The sequence below is a fragment of the Dermacentor andersoni genome, chromosome 6 (assembly GCF_023375885.2).
Source record: "Dermacentor andersoni chromosome 6, qqDerAnde1_hic_scaffold, whole genome shotgun sequence".
NCBI classification, from domain to species: Eukaryota; Metazoa; Arthropoda; class Arachnida; order Ixodida; family Ixodidae; genus Dermacentor; species Dermacentor andersoni.
Window position 1 is genome coordinate 36,019,941 of NC_092819.1, and position 13,505 is coordinate 36,033,445.

Here is a 13,505-nt window from a genome sequence, read left to right on the forward strand (position 1 = left end):
ATATATATATATATATATATATGCCGGGGCAGTGCACTCGGAAAGCAGAGCACCCGATGTGTATTCGGGCCGTCGTCCTTCTCGCGGTCAGCCGCGGGCCCTGTTGCGAATCGGCTCTCGCCTGCACTGACTACCCGCGCGCGTTCTTTCCTTATTCCCGCGAGGCGCTCTGTCGCCGGTCTTGTTCTCCAGAGATTAGAAACAGGCGACGTCGCCCGGCAGCTTCCGACCGGGCCGTCGTCGGCGCCGGGGCTGGCTGGCTGGCCCTGCGGATCGCCTTGGCTTTTTGGTTCTTCTTATCCAGCTGCGCGGTTCGCCGCGCATGGTTTCACAGGCGCACCGCCGTCATGGGAAACGGGACAAAACCGCAACCACACGCGTGCGAGAAGTTGCGCTCGCTCTCCGTCGTCCCGGCAGTGGCCCTGTTCCCGTACGCTTCTTTTCGTTCTCTTTTTTTACGCAATCGCGGTGGAGGCTTTCTCGAATAACCGAAGACAGATCGCGTAAGGACACGTGTATGAGAAAAAGTCGAGGTGAAGTGCAGTGCTCAGCGTTTCTCTGATGAAGTCGGGCTTTTGGCGCGTAACAAATAAGCACTATCGCTCTGGCGTTATCCCGGCAACTTAGCCTCGTAAAGACAGAAAATGCAGTTGGGAATGTTAGCCCGTGCGTGTACAGATTATACGCGTGCCGAAAACCGGAATAGTGGGGACGTGGGTCAGAGCTGCGGTGCCGGTGGCGCCGTCTTGCCGACGCTGAAACCGACAGCGCTCGGGACTGGTATTTGCAATGATTCGCCGTGTGCTACTTATAGGTGATGGCTTAAATTAACCGTCGACAGCAACGTAACCACTAATAGGGAATTCTAACGTGTTCGGTAATGCAGTAAACGCTGGCGGATCGGGTGGAATAGCCGTTGAGCGGGGGCGCAAACGTGAATGCACATAACCAAAGCAGAAACACGTTATTTACCACAGCAAAATAATACAAAACACACTACTGAGTGTTCAAGTTGCCCTCTCTTGCGGCCTTTTTTCCTTCCGATTCTGAGCACATAGGAAACCGTCCCACGTTGAAACTGCGTCGATCATGCGCGTCTGTGCCGAGAAACTAAAAGCGCTGCCGAACGCTGCTGGACTGCTTGGCCCGATAACACGCGTGCAGAAACTCCGCCCCCGTGGCTTTCCCTTCATTTCCACAGAAAGTTGTTCGCGAGTATAGCGAATTCCCATTCGCTAGTGCCACCGGCTGGCAGTCATCTTCAGGAATTTGGTGGTGGTGGTGGTGGTGGTGGTGGTGGTGGTGGTGATGATGATGATGATGATGATGATGATGATGATGAGGAGGAGGAGGAGGAGGAGGAGGAGGAGGATGGTTTATTGGCATACACTTTGACCTTTGAAACGGGGCGGTGACAAAGAGCCAACTAGCCTGCTTGATTTAATCGGGTATGCTGTACATGTTTTTCATTCTTGCATCTTTGTGTACGTCTCTATAATATTTTTTCCCCTTAAAACTTCTCTATCTACCTTTATCCCTACCTATGCCTTTAACGGATCCAGTCGTATCAATCTCTTCCCTGCATGTTTTCCCACCAGTACTCGAAACATCTCTAGCTTATCTCGAATGCTGACTGGTTGATACATCCATCCACTTTAAGTCCAAGTGCTTCCGGAAGGTGTACGTTACCTACGGGTCACATTGGGTGAATCCCTTCGCATTCCATTGGGATGTACTGAGTGGTCTCCGGATTTTTGCTGCAGCTAACACCTGCCACATCTAGCTGCGAATATTTGCTCCGGTATGTTTTTGTCTTGATAGGCAACCAGCGCGAGCCTCAAATAGCAAGGCGCTTGCCTTCGTGTTATCGTTCAGATTTTCACTTCTAATTTCTTCTCATTCTCGTCAATCTCCGTGGTTATTCTTTTGTTTCCATTCTTTGCATCCTCACTTTCTTTCTGGTTACTCCTGGTTGTATATTCACATTTGAATGACTCTGTACTTGATTGCCATCTTCCTTGACCTCTTCCTCCATTCTGTTTCCAAGCTTTACAGGTACAGATACTTCTACACTTTAACCGCCCATTTATTTTGATATATGTTCTTGAGTCTTTATTCAATATTAATTTTGCTCTGCGCTTCTCTGACTTCAAAAGAGGGCCAACCCATATGTTACACAGCACTGGATCATTTGTGGTTATACCGTGGACTTCTAAAGCCAGCCGGTCTACCGATCTTTGGTTAACTTCGAACCCCGACAACGTATCCGATTTCAAGATCAGAATGACATTTGAGGACGTTAGCGCTGACACCATTTATCCGTTCCAGACATCGACTTCTAGCGCCATCTTTCGGTGGCGGGTGCTGTACGGTCGCGTCACTCAGCGGGAAACGAATTTGAGAAGTTGAATGCAGAGTAGCGATTTTCTATTCACCCAGATTTTCTCACCTAAATAGTCTGTATGCCATCCTTTCAATACGTGCAAAGTTTGGCTTTAGTGTAGTAATTTTCTAGATATAGTGGCCACTTCTTGTGCCATCGTGAACTTCACAGCAACGTTTAGAAATTCACATCATAGAAATGCGCCTACATCTGCCCGAATCAATGAAAAAACGTAATCACTATGACTCACTCTTCGTATGTGTGAATTTTTTGTAAATTGCGCAAAGCTTTCGAGGTTAAAAATAGCACTTTTGTAAAGCTGCACTGCAGTGAAGTCACTTTAATGGAGTCATGTGCCTTCTATGAGAACGTCAGACGCCCCAAAACTCAGGAAACTTACAGCAGTGCTATTTAAGGTAGCAATTATGAAAGCTGAAAACATATCCCGAAAACATCACGACCTAAACAACTTCTTTCTCAATTGAGATTCGCTTTCTTGAAAATTTCGCAGCCGCCGAACCGCAGAGCACTTGTGCAATGCAGTGAACGCAACGTAGAGGATAGAGCTTTGAACTGACAAAGCGAAACAAGTTTCTCGGTAAATAATGAAATCTATAAAAGAGCAGTTTCCGCAGAGGAGGTATTAAAGAGATGCTTAGACCACCACAAAGGCGAAGAAAGAAATGTTTGAGCTACTCATGTTGTGGAACATGCGAAGTACCATGTCTCAAGTTCCATGGTATACGCGTGGAAGGGTTTCTCCTGTCACGTAGCTCTGTGAAAATTAATCAGTTTTTTATTATTAGGAAGTTTGCATATAAGCAGTTAAATTAGTTCATATACTTTGCAAAGATTTAAATGTTTCGGAACATGTAACAATACGAGTCCATATACAAATTAAGGTATTCTAAACCTCGAATGTTATATGCTGCACGAGGGACGAAAAAGGTTATGATGGTGATGGGGTGTTTTGTGGCGCAAGGAGAGGGGAAAAGGCGTTAGAACGAACTTTGTTGCCCGGGAAGACGATTCATTTTTCACCTAACAGTCTTCCACACTGAACATGTCGGAATATGCTCGCCCTAGAAATGTCAGCTTATGTGATACATTGAATGAGAAAGCGGTGCAACTTACGTCAGCATTTCGCATGCCCCTAGATTTCCATTGCTGGTAGACATATATAGCGCCTGCTTTCGACGCGCTTACGTGAATGTCTGTTTTGGACTCAACGCATTCACCCACTCCTTTCTTTCGGTTTTTCAGGGGACGTCGAAAACTTAGCCCAGTGAGAACCGCCCGTGCCTACCATATCAAGCGCTGTTTGAAAGGTATGACTGAAACATCTGCGCATTGTTCATGTAGGGAAAAAAAAAGTATTGGCTGGCGCGGACAATCTGTCTCGTGCGGCACGTTGCAAACGGAGCGATGTGTGGCACGACTGCCTCGCTAATCGGGAAATCGCAAGAGGCGGCGCGTAGGTGACGCATGGGCGCGATTCACAGCAGGCGCCGCAGAGGGACCTCCGCTCATACAGCGCTTTGTTTCCAACAGGCGACGCGCGGTACTCCGGCGCCATCTCGTTGCCAGCGTCGCCGCATAGCCCGTCGTGCGCCTCACTACGCTTCCCCTCTCAGTCTTTCGCCATACCCTCTTCCTCCAACATCCGCCTCATGGTGCCGCCGCGCCCTCCTCCTCCGCTTTCGTCCTCGCACTCTCTTCGCTACCGGCGTCTTCTCATCTCCCGCTGCGCTCCGCGGTCGCATCCTTTGCTGTGTTCGTTCGCTCGGTTACGAGGGGCAACGCCGGCGCTCGGCGCAGGAGCGGGCGCCCTAGAGCTGCGCTCTAATATGTTGATATAATGCTCTGCTTACCGTAATGCGTTTTTCGCGCTGAACAGTGATATGGAGGAACCGGATTGAGCTTATTAAACAGCATTGAGCGTACTAAAGACAATGCAGCTGTTTACTATAGCACCCAGTATACAGAACTAGGCGAAGAAGTAGCGTGGCACCCTGCTTGAGGGTCCTGTGCGTGTCCCGGTCTCCGCACGTACTCGGTCGTCTCTTATCTGGCGGGTGACGTGACAGCGCCATAGATTCCGAAAGTCTTGTTATTGCGCCTTCCGTGATGGAGGACGCGATCTGTACAGTGCGACGCGCGCGCGCGCTCTTCTCCCCTTGCAGGCCGGGGGCTCTAATTGGGCGCACCGCAGTGTCGGGTCGGAAACGGAAAAGGGGCGTTCTTGTCGCGGCGGCGACGGCCGCGGCTCTGGTCCCGTCTTCCGTTCGGCGGCCCCCGATTCTGTTTTGAGCGCGCACGCTCGTGCTGAGCGGAAGAGCCGACTTCCGCGGCGTCGCGCGTTCGCGCCTGTCGTCTTCGCGTGACGGGCCCCTGCGACGACCCGCGGCCCCCTCTTTTTCGCCCTTTATTTGCGTCTCACTTCTGACCGAAAAGATTTAAAAGTAAATAAAGATAAAGACCGTTTTAATTCTCGTAATGCTCTTACATTGTTTTATTTCTTTCTTTCTTTTTCGAGAAGTGCAAGACTTCTATGACCAATTGTTCCAGACCAAAGAATGGTTTGTTTCTGAATGTGAAATGTATATAGCCAGATAGAAATAAAGAGGTCGAAATCAAACTCGGAATTGCTGCCCCCATAATTCGAGAGTAAAAAGGACAGGGGCAGAGGATGTAGTAATCTATTTACATATATACAACAGCGCGAACTTAATCAAAAGTTATCGATACGCATACCACGTCCGGATTTCTGAGATCGTTGGCGATTCTAGTGTCCGTAGGCCTGACGTGACGCGTCGGCATAGAAACAGCAGAATGGTTGCCTATGGATTGCCTCGGCTCGCACATTTTGACGTCACGCACCAGACGGCGCCTTGTCATATATAACGCGTTCTTCACGTTTTCGTTCCGGGTATAGCTATTCAGGACTTTAACAAATTCCGCTGTATTGTTGAATTCGCCATCGTGTTACTTCTGGCCCAGAGCAGGCCCAGGCTGCGCGCTACTTCCTCTCTGCATGATTTGCTCAGAATGCCGCCACGACAGCATTTGAAGATATAGCGGAATTAGACGATGTCCGGAATAGGCCTCCCTGTACGTTATAACGGTCTTCAGCGGACGCTCTCCGTGGCATCCCGCTCAGGGCCTGGCGTTTAGCGTACGTAAGTAAGGCGCCACATGCTATTCTATATATAGCTGTTGGTTGACATTGGCACTACTGACATCGCGGTTTTCCGTGAAAGCTCTCCGGCTGCACCGTATTAACGGGATAAAGGTTTCAACGAATGGTAGGTTGTGCTAGCATGGCGTTACCGTTATACCGTTACCGCTGTTGCTTTCCTGCAACTGCGCATGCGTACTCGGCGCCAGGCGTTGTCAGTAATGGTAGAACGGCAACACCACGTTGAAATACTCTTATAGCCTTAGCGTAGCGATACCGCTTATTACCGTTCCCTCTCCCTGCCAGGCATATAACCGACGCGAGCGTAAGGTAATCCCGTATATTCATGCGCAAGTGGCATTCCATCGGCCGGGACGCGTACGATGAAGCGGTAGCACTGTAGCAAATTGGTCGTCTGTGTAGCGCCGTCTGTATAGGTGTATGCCGAAGCCTCGCTGCTGCTGCTGCGTGAGCATGCTACGACGCCATTATTTCGAAATGCCTCGCCCGCCGCCGGGCCCGTCTATTTGCGCGACCACGGGCGCTCCCTCCTCCTCCTTGCCCGACATATGCTTTCCTTTCCGCTTGTATGCTGAGGCCCTGGTGCGTGCCGGCCACTGCGTCAACACTGCGCCCTGTGTGTAGCATGCGGCGGAGCAGCAGCAGCAGCAACCGCCCTCCCGCTGCGAGCTGCAGGGCGCTCCCGGCGTTGCCAGCGCGCTCGTGTTTGCCCGTGTAATTCTCGGTGCGGGCAAACATGGCCCGCGGGCGGGCGGGCGGCATTTGCCGTGTGGACGCGGCAGCGGCGAGCGAGGGTGCCTGGGAATCTCGAACTTGTGTAACGGCCGTCGTGCACGCTGGGATCTCGATGCGTGGAGCGCGCACGTATAATACGTACACACCTTGCCTGGTGTGCGGCGGCGGCGGCGGTGTGGTTGCGTCATGGGAAAGACGAAACCGAAGTGGCCTCAACGTCTGTGCACTCCTCGGCCGCAGGGGAGGTCGACATCCTTGCGATGTTCCCCGGCTCATTCTGTTTCGTGTGCCGTCTTGCTTTGATTTCGTGTGCCCACTGGCAAGTGAAAGAAATGGTGGCTCGCTGTAGCGTTGCGTCAGTCTTTTGGATGATTGTGCAGAGACACTTAGGGACTGCGGGCGAGCCTGCCTAATTGATTATTGAACTCACGCGTTTCGACTTGTTGTCTCGGTAATGTAGCTTTTGGCGAAATGCGGGGCTTTTGGGATTTCGCAGTTGGATGTTAACCAGAGAAAGTGGGGCAATATAAAGAGAAGGAAATTGGGAGGTTAACAGGAAAGCCGTCTGGTTAGCTACACTACAAAGGGCAAGAGGGGATTGGGGACACTGGAAGATGAGAGAAAGATGAAAAAGAGAAAGATGAAAAAGAGAAAGAAAGAAAGGAAAGTAAATCCGGATTGGCTCTTACGAAAGAAGGCGAGAGACAAGCCAAAAAAACAAACAGAAAAGAGGAATGACAGGCAGGTTAACCAGACGCGCATCCGGTTTGCTACCCTTCACTGCGGCACAGGAGGTACAGGGACGAATGAATATAGCTCGAGAGCTATATATGAAGGAACAATGACAGAAGTGAGCAACGTAGCCAGGCTACGTGGAAACAAGTACTAACAGTATGTCGCAAAGACCCCTAGTCTTCTATAATGCAAGGCAGCACGCTCGACGTTAACGTTTTGAGCGAACATGGCCGCAACCGTGGACTTCTCGAAAAGAGAGCTGTGCATATCGGGCGCTCCTTGTCTGAGCAGGTGCTGACAAAGCGCGTGATGACATATATTGTCAGTCATGTGGCAACCATGCACAAGCGATGGACAGGTCGACAGTGCGAATGCGAGAAACTAATTCGTAATATTTTGTATAATAATAGCAATGCTTATTAGATTACGTTTTTGTAAATACGGTACAGACGGCGCAGGAGTGTTGATTCCGGTCGTGGGTTTTGCAGAACTCTTAGGGAAGTCCTGAAACTCTCATGCCTAGACTATACTCTATTTTATATATGCGTATAGCATCGTGCGCACCTGTTCTCGTGTGTATAAGGGCGCGCAAATGTACAGCATGGAGAAAGCTTCGTTCAAGGGAGCCAAACTGGAGAGAGAGAGAGAGGGAACTCTTCAATGAAGTGCGTAGAATTATGCCTACATTATGCTACTCTGCATAAGGAAAGGGATCGAGGCCAGAATGCTTGTAGAGGAGGAGGGCAGGAAAAAAAAGTAAGTCAGGAAAATATAAGAGCACGGTATGCAGAGGCGAGACAAAGTCCATGGTGTTGATGTGAATAGGCTAGAGCTTTTCGTTTAAGCCGGTGCCATGGAAGGAATGAGAAAATTTGAGGTTTAACGTTGCCTTGCCGGAGAAGGCATATGACCTACAAAGGTAGTATGCTTCGTATAGCCCCTGTGATAAAGTTGGCATCAGTATTGTGGCTTGCAGTTCCTTTGGACTCCGTTTATACAGCTTCGGACTATATACGTTGCTGCGCGCGACACTTTACTCCTTCATATCCTCGCGCGACGACTTCTTGCCTTCTGCCCATTCGTCTTGCGACGCTGTTGGTGGACCTGTGGCTGGCACGCACATCCAACTTTCATAAAAGTGAGCGTCTCTCATCCGAAGCGTGCGGGGACTGCTCGCGTACTCGGTTCCCATCGCAGCCGATGTTCTTGGCAGGCTGCCCGGGGCCCGTTCGCGTGCGCGACGGCTCCACCCGCGTATAGCGGAGACCCTTGGCGCGCGCGCGCGTGTGTCGCTGCGTTGTTTGCGCCGTCGGTGCTCGCTTCTGCCGAGGACGGCGGAGGGGGGGGGGGGGGGGCAGCGGGCGTGTGCGTGGTTCGGCTCGGCGCGTCGTCGCCGCCGTCGTGACTAATCTAGTGGCGCGCCGCCGCTGCCGACGCCGCTGCCGCCGGAGTCCTCGTCGCTGCCGTATATCGCGTCCTGTCACGCGCACACGCTCGCTCGCTCGCGCCCGGTCGCGTGTCGCGTCAAAACGCGCGGCTTCGCGTCACGCTCGCGCGGCCCCTCCGAGCGAGAGTCTATAGTCTTTCTTTCTCTCTTTTTTTTTCTCACTCTCCGCTGTCGGCGTTCTTCGCGTCGCGAAATGCCGCCCACGGCCGACTTGTTGCCCCCCTTTCCCTTACTTTTCTTACCCGTGCTCCATATTTAAAGTGAGCGAATGTATTGAGGGCATAAAAGACGTTCTTGATCGATTTCTTATTGTTGCTCGGTTTCGGTTTTCCGTCGAATTTTCCCTCTTACCAATGCGTGCTTGTGTTTTTTGGATGTTAGACAGAAAAGGGAAAGGCAGGAGGTGAGCACTGTGGCACAATTTTCTTTGATTGCACTTCGAACAGCTTATTCCGAGCCGATAAGAAAGGGATTATTTTGTTAGACCGACGCGCTGAGCGCAGACACTTCTAATTTCTTTTAAAAATTTTTGTTGTTCTTAGCCGGCCACTGGACCTCATTTGCTCTCTTCAGTTGATCGCAGGCCTTCCTGATTAAAATCGCTGACACCTATTTAGTTAACACACAACGGTGCGGCACAGCATGGTACTTCGTGCGGTGCACTGTTCTGTGTACGATGCCTTAGTGGAAAATGGCCCCCCGAGACTTCGAGTGAAACGTGAACCCACAACGAGGCCGTACGTAGCTCGTGAGCCGCAGTTAGGCCAGGCCTGGCGTACGTGCAACGTATGAGCTCCTGTCGTGTTTGAGTAAGGAGCACAACATACCAGTCGTCAGCGGCAAGCGCCATGTCTCTCCTGTAAGCGCCTATCAAAGGCAATCGCGAAGCGTTTGTGAGCCGCTGCTTCGTGAGCTAGCGCTGTATAGCGTTCTTCTACGTCGGCGTCCGAGTGTACACTGACTGTAGAGAAAGAACAACAATCGCCGCTGCTTGTTTGCGCACGTCCTGGCTTCTGTCGCTAACACTGCACTGCGTAACGCGCCGGCTGGTGTATGCACGGTCGTGCGTTCCGAAGCGCATCAGCCGGCAGCCATGCATGGCATGCGCGTCCGGCGGTGATTGAGTCTGGGCACCAAGCTGGCTCGCCGGCGCGCGCATAGAGCGTGCAGGGTGGTTGTTTGCATTTGAAGCGTCTCCCTGCGCCCGTTTTGCTTGCGCGGCTGGACAGAGCGTTATAGTCTCCTCCTCTCTCTCTCTCATTGCAGGCACGCGCGAAACTTTGCTTTTGCGCGTGCGTGCGTGCTCTTCTAGGTGGCCCTTGGCGGCGTTGCCCAAGCGTCACGAAGAGCGCGGAATGCGAGCGCGGCTCGGTCGTTCGGCGCCGCCGACCCTTTGACCTCGTCGTGCAGTGCGGAGCAAAACTCGCGCAACGACTACGCGGATGGCCGGCCCGGCCCGTCTACGAACCCCCCCCCCCCCCTTTCCCCATTTCTTTCTCCTGTTTTTTCCCCCGGCTTGCTGCGCACAGCGAAGTACGCGTGTCTGGAATGCCGTAGCATAGACGGAGCCTTATAGTGCACTGCAAGCGTGTTTGGTTTAAGCTCATTGTTCCCAGCACGCGGCGTGTCGGTTTTTGGTAGGATACTTGAAGCGAGGTCGCAGGAAGTAAGTCCGAGGTTTGGCTTATGACGTGGTGCCTTGAGCCATCTCCTTTCAGCGATATCTTTTGGAAGTGAGCCTTCTCTCCTCCAGATGCGGGTATCGGCGCGCTGTCACAGTTACGATGCCTTTTGTTCCCACTCACTGAATAATAATAATAATAATAATAATAATAATAATAATAATAATAATAATAATAATAATAATAAACAACTGGGCGTAGGAAATTTGATGCATGTCGCAATAGTCGGTTTGGATGTAATGATGGGATTGACGATTCCGAAAAGCTTTCGGCTCCTAGCCGAATGTAGACTTTTATCACTTCACTTACATTAAATACTTACGCACACGACCGCGCACATCACCAAATTTTTTTTTTGGACCGTGAGGTTGTGCGTGGCGCTTTTGGAGTTCAAAAACTGCGGTTCTTTGAACTGAAAAGCCTTGACATGCACAATTGAATTGAACTTGCGTAGGCTTTACGGAGGCTCATATCTCTATGCCCTCCATGGCCAGCTGGCTATAAGTGTACGTGCAGTTCAACTGTTAGCCCCGCATGGCTTCTTCGAGCGAGCATTCTTTGATGAAACAGAACAAGTCGGACGTCTGCGGCCGCTTATTTGTGAGTTCGCCTGGCGCGAGCTATGGGGCGCTCATGTTTTTTTTTTTTTTTGCCGTTATATTAGCAACGCGAGTTGAACTGGGCCAGCGAGTTGAATTTCGATCGATCGAGTTCGCTGATAACGTTCTCTATGGCGTGACGTCTGAAGTCACGCACGAAGCCTCGCGTGTAGTGGCGGGCATCTAATCACAGTATTCTGGGGTGAGAAAATGATGGTAGTGGGAGGCGCGCCATTTGGGTTTGTCGCTTTCACATCCGGTCACTCACCCACTAAACGCACGATGAACGCGACATCGCCGCAAGTGAGCGTCCGACTGTATATACAGGCTCCTTGTCTCGCTTTGTGCACGTGCGTCCTGGCCCCCGAGACGCAGGGTCGCACTCTTCGGTGCGCGTGCTCTGGATTGCTCTCATGTATCGCGCATACGCAGTCAACACAATGTGGCTGACGGATGATTCGCCACGCAGTGGCCGGTTTGTTTAGTAATCCCTATCGCAGTTACCCGTAAACGATAACAGGCTGTTCGTCTCAGGCGCATGCAACTCTTACATCTCTTGTGTACGAGCTAGAATCATCGTGTACTTTGCTTTTCATTTCAATACTGCCTTTTAATGCACCTCTGCTCATTCAATGTTATGTTTGCAATTACACACTCGTTTGTTCACAAACATTGATTCGCACTGTTTTACGCAAGTCGTCAGCAGGCGTATGGCCAAGTAGTTCTGTCTATACATGTTCTTCTGCTTGTAAACTCACTTTCCTTGGAATGCCGCCTTCTTGACCTCTTTCTCCTAATTGACAGTCAGGGTTAGTCCCACTCGTGTGTTTTTTTCCCCCCTAACGTTTTACAGTTTAGGTCGCGCCCAGTAGCCAGAGGTTCGCCGGCCGTGATGTCAGCTTGCGCTCTCGCTAATCACCGACATCACGACGCGCGCTTTCTCTCATTATGTGGGCCAGCTGACAAGCCGCGGGCTAATCCGTGTGGTGGCCGTCGAGAGCGCCGGCGGCGTATCGCCTCGAGCGACTGGCTACACGTGCGTATGTGCGCGGCGAGACCATGGCGTAGTACGTCTAATCGGCCCATTGGCTGGGCCATGCCAAGTGGGGCGGGCGGTCTGCGGTTAACGGGGTTAAAGTGGCGGCGCCTGCGCGTCCATTTCGGTCGCCTGGTGCAGTTGTTTAGCCGAGGGCTTTCGCGCGCCGGAAGCGCTCGTGCCGAGTTACATTCACGAAAGATTACAGGCGCAGTCCGTGTGGCGCAGCAGGAACGCCGCCGTGAGCTAAGGATGTAGAAGTGCCGGCATATATAATAGGGGCCTGTTTGACGACCATCTATGCAGGAGATGGAGCAACGTGACAACGTTGTCACGTTTTAGACTCGGCGGCCGCTTTTTTTTTTTTTTTTTTTTTTGCGTTGGTTATGGAGAAATGTCGTCGCGAATGTTGGGTGAATGTGTATGAGAAGCGTTATAGGAACTGTACCCTTTAACGCCAGTTCTGGCGACATCGCCACCGATAAGACTTTTTAAGCGCAGCTTTTTTTTTTTTTTTTTTTTTTTTGGTCTCTCCTCCCCGTGCAATGTGCGGACGGTGGCTGCGACTGTCTTGCAGAATATGTAACTACTTGGGCCGCTGGGTATTTTCCACTGGGCATCTGACAGAGAAAAAGCTGTTTATTAAAATACACAGTGATTAGCCAGCGTATTTTTCGCGTACATGTTACTCTGATGAAATGGGATGACAGAGTGTTGGATCAGACAACTACGGCCGCTATAGACAACTGAGGTGACCGGGTAGCGCATGCAGCTGGGCATGTGCCATTGTGTGGGTGCCCGAATGGAAAAGTACAAGCAGCCGAGTGTGGAGAAAGAATCTGAGTGAACAGAATAATCGAAGGAAAAAGAAACGAAGAACGGAACCGGAGCGTGCATTTGAGCGACGGGCGTTGAGCTGCACAGATGCCAAGGAGGAAAAGTGAAGCAAGTACATTTCAGTGAACATAAAAAAAACTTCGGCTATCAGCGGGTTCCACATGTGCGTGGGATCCACCGATTTTATAGTACTTTCTTTTTCTTGGGGGGCGGGGGGCACTAAACTAGATCAAATGTGGTCATACTGCGAATCTCTCGATCAGCGTCGTACCAACGCTTCGGCAACGGGACTTGTCTCCATGCCGACCAGTTGTGCTGTTGACGAAGGCCAAGTCCTCTTGTTGAAACGTTGGCACCGTGCTGAGGATTTTAGCTTAATTGTTTGGCCAGTGTTGATCTCTTTGAGTCTGAATCTTCATATGAACCCTCTGCCTTTTATGGATAACTTAATGAGGTTGATTTACTTGTTTACTTCGCGAATGATGCTATACTGAATCACTGGCAGTACAATCCGGCGTGGCTTACTGCTGGCGTCATAGGTGAGAGAGATAGAGAGGTTAACCAGAGGCGAGTTTCCGGTTTGCTACCCTGCACTGGGCTGAAGGATATAGGGGTTGGAAATAGGGCAAAGAGGGAGAGCGTCATGTTTCTCGAATACGTCATGATCTTGGATGACGGAGCTTTATATATACAGCGTACACATCGCGGGATTCTAAATAAGTCCCATAACACATACATCTACTTGCTTGTATGTGACATAACTAGTTTTCTTTCCCCTCTAAAGAGCCGCAGTATGCCACCTCACTTGTGCCTTTCTGTGAACTGACTTTGTATGTGTTGTCTGCGGCGACT

General features: G+C 51.0%; 1 long non-coding RNA gene across 1 annotated transcript in view; it reads left to right on the forward strand.

Annotated features, from left to right (window-relative positions):
- LOC140218957 (uncharacterized) overlaps positions 1 to 13,505 on the forward strand; it is a 137,378-nt gene that overhangs the window by 53,978 nt on the left and 69,895 nt on the right. Inside the window, exon 2 of the long non-coding RNA XR_011895141.1 lies at positions 3,647 to 3,711. This is a non-coding gene — a long non-coding RNA (uncharacterized lncRNA). The remainder of the gene's footprint in view (positions 1 to 3,646; positions 3,712 to 13,505) is intronic.